Genomic DNA, 7,080 nt, shown 5'->3' with positions numbered 1-7,080 from the left:
AACGTATTTTCAAGATCAAACAGTTAAGTCGAAACGTCGTTGTTTTTTTTAACGTTGATCTTTAGAGTAAAAAAAAACTGATTTCCTCGGATTTATTGCCACCAAAGCTCCTTCATGACGAGCCAGAGCAAACCGGATGTTAAAAAATTCGTGGGGTTTGGTTGCTATGGTGTGACGTCATGATCCGGCTCAGTAGCTATCATCGCTTTCGATTTGTGGTTTCAACAGGGGAGCGTTCGGTGATTACCTTAACACCGTTGTGTACAACCTCCAATGGCGTCAATCCTGTTTATTTTGAGGGGCTGGATTTTTCTTTTGACTTTTCTTGAGGTTGAATTTCAGACATTACTCGCAAGAGCGGGAAATTTGTTCTCATTTCGATCAGGTGCTGTGCGGCATGGATGCCTTCGATATTCGAAGAGCAAAATAGCTGCACTCCACGAGCGATTCGAGGGACTGGTATCTCCTGAATTCCAAAATATGCGGCATTCCTGTAGGAAAATTCATGTCGAGTAGCCCTTTGGTGTCAAGCTTTCCAAAAGAATTTAACACAGTGCAACTCTCGAATCTTAAAAATGGCGGGCACTTGGATCGACGACTAGTTCACAAAGAAGAGGTATTCATAGCCTCTTCTCTCGGCGTTGTTTCCGCGATACTTCGGCAAAAACTAAAAGCGGGCGAAGAAGAAAAGTACAGTTGGTTGGTTGATGGCATCAACAGCCTAAATATTGGCCAAGATAATGAAGATTGCCAAACAGCGACTGACACACGTGACAACAACAAGGACAAAATTCATGACCCTGTACAAACAGTATTTGGAGTCGATTCAAGGTCAGCCATATCCATAGAGGATATCGAGAAGAGTCAAGATGAAAATCTTAAGCTTAAGGCTGAACTTAAAGTTGCGCTTTCCCAGTTAGAGGCCCTTCGAGATGAGGTGAAAAACGGCGGTCAATCGACGCTGAGCTCAGGCACACAGGACCCGGCAAAGGACAACCCGGACAGTACAGTACAAGCGATATGTGGACCTTGATCGGCGATGTTTGCGATAAGTTCCAGGTGCCTCTTGCATCTTTATTCGCCGATCAGGTGGACCAGAATGTTCAAGTGGCTAAAGTGATGAGCGATATCGCAGAACAGCTGCTGAGAAAAAAAGACCCGAAGCAAGCCCTGGAAGCAATTGACTGACTTAGTGTGATAAGGAAAGTAAACAATATTGTTGCACATGAAAAGTAACTAAGGAATGTTACCAAAGAACAATGCATGAGTAAGGAAAGTCTGGTTCACTTTTCATTTTTTCAGCAGATCTACTTGTTCATTATCTGGATTGAAATCATTGCGTTGAAGTCCTGGCATAGTTGTATGCCTGAGTGCTTCTGGGATATATAACATAATAAGTATTTTGGTTCGCACATGGTAAATCGAAGTTCTAGTGAGTGTTATATATCCTCTTTGGTTCACCCAGGTTGAAGTCCTGGTATAATTGTATGCCTGAGTGCTTCTGGGATATATAACATGAGCAGTACTTTTGGTTCGCACATGGTATCGAAGTTCTAGCAAGTGTTATATATCCTCTCTGGTTCACCCAGGTTGAAGTCCTGGCATAATTGTATGCCTGAGTGCTTCTGGGATATATAACATAACAAGTACTTTGGTTCGCACATGGTTTTGAAGTTCTAGCAAGTGTAATATATCCTCTTTGGTTCACCCAGGTTGAAGTCCTGGCATAGTTGTATGCCTGAGTGCTTCTGGGATATATAACATAATAAGTATTTTGGTTCGCACAAGATATTGAAGTTCTAGCAAGTGTTATATATCCTCTTTGGTTCACCCAGGTTGAAGTCCTGGCATAATTGTATGCCTGAGTGCTTCTGGGATATATAACATAATAAGTACTTTGGTTCGCACATGGTTTTGAAGTTCTAGCAAGTGTTATATATCCTCTTTGGTTCACCCAAGTTGAAGTCCTGGCATAGTTGTATGCCTGAGTGCTTCTGGGATATATAGCATAATAAGTATTTTGGTTCGCGTGTGTTGGGTAAGACATGGTTATAGCCAACTTCAATCCTCTGGTTGGCTATCTACCAGCTCATATCCAATGCGTACTCGTGGAATAATTGTTAAGTATTTCTGTTAGATTATGGTATGGGAGAACCTGGAAAATGATGTTATTCCCTCACGATGCTACCTTTCATTACTATTATCAGAATACCCTTTCCATCATAGCGGCTATTCGGCTATTTTTTTAACGTAAGAATACCCTCTTTGAATGAACAAACAAATAATTGTTCAATAAGTTCCAAATTTATTCATCATCCAATTTTCTTTTTTTTTTTTTCGTGGGGGGGGGGGGGATCATTTCAAATAATATGGAATTGTAATACGGAAACGTGGTGCCGAAAACAAAAAGCAAAAGGGGGCGAGAACCAATGATTCAAAAAAACTAAAAAAACCGTAGCGTACTTATTCAACTTATGTAGTTCGGTCGATTAACACACTCGCAGGCATTCCTACTGATCGATAACGTTACCAAGTGTTTTCACTTCGCGTGTGAAAGCTTGCCTCAGTGGGAACTTTAGCATCATATAGTGGGTGGGAGAGAGCGGGCTTTGGATGTGTCCTATTTCAGTCGTGTACTGGTTGAAATAAAAGAAAATGCAGTATGATAGACGGCTGGCTTTTAAAATATAAAGTGTTGCGACTTCAGCCTGGGAAATTTTTGAATACACTGCGATAATTTCGTACCGTGTAAAACGACCCGAAGTGTATACTGTAAAATTCTGGTTAGATTATCTACCTGCAGACAAAACAATCCGGTTATAGGCCCCCCGATAACCCCGCTTCCCCCCTCTGCTGGATGACAGTGCTAACTGGAAATTTTGCTTTAATATGACTTTAAATTAAAAACGAATTTAGATCAACATTACCATGGCTTATTTCTAAACGCTTTTCAATCCGCTAAACCTACCCAAAACCCTTTACAAAGTTTTATTATATGGCTGCGATAGCACGCGCGCTCAGATTGGTTAATTAGCGGTCCGTAATCCCCCGGTAAACGCCCACGGGCATAGCAGATTTTTTCCGCCACGGTTTTGGTTTACAAAACCTAGCGAACTTAGTGACTTTCGCTGAAAGGAACTTCGTTAAAAAAGCAAGGAATTGAACAAAAAACGTATCTCTTCTTTAACTATGCGTTCTGAAAAACATTTCTTTTCTGAATTTTATTATCCTGACGAAATTGTGACGGAAAATGAAGGCAATGTATAAGTTCACTCTATTTCACGCGCTTTACCTATTTGAAGCCATATTATAAAAAAAACTTAATAACCTTGTTTGCTCGGGCTTTACTGTAAAATTCCATAATTTCGGGCTGAAATTTTGATTTATGGACCTCGCCCAGAGGCTCGGTTCATAAAGCAAAAATTTCATCCCTCAGTCTGGAATTTTACAGTTAAGCCCTCGCGCCCGGTTATTAAGTAGTTAGTATTAGCCAAGGGCTTATAACCGAAATTTTACAGTATCAAAAATTTAACATGCTGAATTCGCACTACTTCACGGTTTAAACGGCTAAATTTCGCCGTCAAACTCCGCAACGTTCTCATTTTGATCGACATACGCGTTTCGTTTGTAGTCGTAGCGTGAGCGTGTTGCGTGCATTAATCGAAGGCAAAAGTCGTGGCGTCCGGTTCGTCCCTTGTTCATTTCAGGTAGACTTAAAAAAGGGGGAATTTCGCGTGAGTGTTAAAAATGACCCAAAATGACGAAATCCGAGATTCGTTCAACAAAAAGGGTCTATTATACTCTTTCTTAGTATCGATTTGCTGGCACGTACGTATTTGTCTGGCGGTTTACGGTCCAGAAAATAGAGCGGTTTCAGAAAAGGAAAGCTGACTTGGAAAGTCAGCAAATAAAGTCGGCTCGTCCGCTTTCGCTTTTGTTCCCGGCCTATTGATAAAAATCAAAGAGCCAAAATACGTCATTCACTCCAAACGTGGCATACATTCACTGACACGTTTTTAATTACCAAAATAGAAATTTTAATTATAAACGCACACTCTCGTTTCAGGATTATAACACGCTCGCGCGAAAGTTCGCACTTTCAGCGTAACATAAATGATCAGTAGCAGGGATATTGTTACAATGGAATGTTGCAAGCTGCTGGACGTCAAGCTGAGATCGTGGAGTAAAACTCCTCGATCTCAGCAGGATCCAAAGCTCTTTTTTCGGTTGCTAAGAACGTCTGGCTCGTCATGAATAAAGTTATCGTTGCCGGATAAAGATACAGTCACCATGACGGGCTTTGCTCACCAAAAGAATTTATGCAAATGAGGCTGAGGCGGATCTGAGATCCGCCTGGCAATTATTAACTATAAGAGAAGAACTGACTTCGCGCCCACAGAACGACCGAGGTGTTGCGGATGAATTTTTAAGTAATTACTTTTTTGGCACTTTTCGGCGTCCAAATTGCATGGCGAGAGTAACCCAAAACCTTAAAGCAGACCCTTCTTGTCACAATACGAATGTTTTCCAGATAGGGACACGCGTTAATGTCAGCTCCACTCGCGTGATTGCATTTTTCAAGGTTAAACTCTCGCGTGGATCTAACAACTCAAGTTTACTTTAAAGCGCACAATGTAAGCCAAAGTAATTTTATAATTTAACTCCATGATCGAAATTTTGTTTACAAAGGATAATAATGGATCGACATCGACCTAGAGCGTCAGCTTCACTCGCGGGGAGTCAACCATTTTCTCTTGCCCCTTGCGCAACATAGAATGCAAATTTGCTGACCCACTCTATTGATACACACAACTCGACAGTCGTTAAGAGTTGAAGAAGATGAAGTTTTTTACCAAAACCATGTATTCCCGATTTTTAAACGCTAACAAAAATGTAGTAATGGTATGTCCACTCCGGAAAATAATACCGCAAACAACAGCAAGCCCTAACCGCGATAAGAACACTCATGGATCACACAGCCCAACAGAACTCATTTTGTTTGTTTGTTTGGGTTTTTTCCGATAATATTGGCCTGTAAAGAAATATATAATGGAGTTTTTTTGTACCCTCCGCCGGCACCATATAATTGGCTAAATGCTAAGGAAGTAATATACTTTAAAGAGATAATTAAAGGAGTAAAATCTTTAAAACATTTTTTCCTGCTGGGGTTTCCTGGCGCGCCACTGCGAACACAGCGAACCTCATGTATAAGGCTGCGAGAAAATAAACAAAGACAAGTAGAAAAAGTTCTTTACTCACAAATCTCTTTTACAATCTATGACCGATTTTACATCTCGTGTCTGAAGCGAGAGTTGGAAATGTAAATGCAATTTAATACGTCACGAGAAGAGGTATTTTACTCGTTGGTAATTTTATTCCTAAATTCATTATTTATTTTTAATTGAAAAAACACGGGATTTGAGGACAGACACCACCAAGGCAAACACAACATCGACGTAAAAATTACCAGTCAACGGAACGTGCACTTATGATGTGTAATTAAGTTAAGGTTGGTTGGTCATCTAAACAGGAAAACTATCTTTTTCTATTAAAACAAACATTGCTTTTTCATCACGGCTTTTCGTGGTTAACGTTCAATTAAATCTGCAAAGGAAAATAAATCAAGACAAGTAAATTTAATTATGTCGCAATTCAAAATTAGTTTGTCATAAGATGAAAACGCACAGTCTAAAATGAAACAACTTCCAAAGAGAGACAGAACCAAATAAAATCAAAGTGCTCTGTGAGCAAACTCGTGAATTGACACATGATTTTTTAGATTATGTTTAATGTTATCTGGTTTAGGGAATTTTGTGGTTGATTGTCATATCTAGAGTACGAGCAGTAGTTCAGTGTTCGCTAATGTAGCAAAGAAACAAAGTAACGTTGGGATAAGAAGGCATTACCATTGAAATGATCATGCTATTACATTTGGCAAGGTGGATGATGTCATGTGTTTTAAACGTCTATCATTTTTGTTTCTGGTTTAAGAGAAAAGGTTGGAAGTAAATGTGGGTGAAAAGTGAGATTTACTGTCTTTCGTTGTAAATATTAGAAAATCAAGGCAATACTGTCTTAATGAAAACATTAACGATTCCCTCTTTATCAAAAGAGACAAACGGGAACGAGTTTTGAGTGATATAACTAAGCTAAGCCTGCCACCGTCATTTTGGATCTCCGCCTGGGTAGATTTAAGTCACGTGCTAGGCAACGTAAAATTAATAACAAGATAGAATTTCATTTCAGGCCTATTTACCAATTTTGTGGTGTGTAACTTTCGCATTTTAGTACGTTGTATGTATGTTGAATCTTCAAATTGTCTTGAAACTTAAAAGAAAATTGTTCTTTTAAAATTCACTGAAAATCGGTAGCTAAAACTGTTTGTTTAGGTGTTATTTGATTTTCGTGTTAACTTGTTATTTCGTCAGTCGCCGGCATCTTTTGTTGCTTCACACAGGAAAAACACACACGACGAAACGTAATGATCAATTTTGTCCTCAATCTCACGCTATAACAGAAAAAGCTTTTGAACATCTGTAAACTCCGAGCGCTTCGCAGTAAGTGATATTTTCAATGAATCTTCGGATTGTTTTCAAGTACAAGGATTGTAAATTACAATTTTATGAAAAACGAAGGTTGTTCTGTTATTTCAGTGTGAATCCTTGCATGCTTGCCAGTCGCTGGCGCCGCTTGTTGAAACTAAAACGTAAAAAAAAAAACTCTTTAAAGATTATAATTGGCTTCTTTTTCACCCCACCACTATTCTTAGCAACAAAGGTCGCCATTTCGTCTTTTTATTGCTCGCCAAAAACTATCAAATGCACTCAAAAGCCTAAAATCTAAAAAAAGTTTACAGGAATCGACCAATCGAGCGAATGCCATTCCCCACATCGTACCTATAACTCGCTCTTGCGCATGCGCGCAATTCACGAGTTAAAAAGGAAAGATTTTGCCTTCAGATAACAAAAGTCCAAATAGGACTGACTACCCAAGAGAGACAGAACCAGGTGAAAAAAAGGGAAAGGTTCTGCCTTCAGATAACAACAGCCCAAATAGGACTGACTACCCAAGAGAGACAGA

General features: G+C 39.5%; 1 pseudogene; it reads left to right on the top strand.

Moving 5' to 3' along the window:
* Positions 1-367: 367 nt before the first annotated feature.
* Positions 368-1,332, top strand: LOC149046487 (uncharacterized; annotated as a pseudogene).
* Positions 1,333-7,080: the final 5,748 nt, after the last annotated feature.

Source organism: Pocillopora damicornis, chromosome 4, assembly GCF_964200805.1.
Source record: "Pocillopora damicornis chromosome 4, jaPocDami1.2, whole genome shotgun sequence".
NCBI lineage: Eukaryota > Metazoa > Cnidaria > Anthozoa > Scleractinia > Pocilloporidae > Pocillopora > Pocillopora damicornis.
This window is presented reverse-complemented; position numbering and strand designations above follow the sequence as displayed.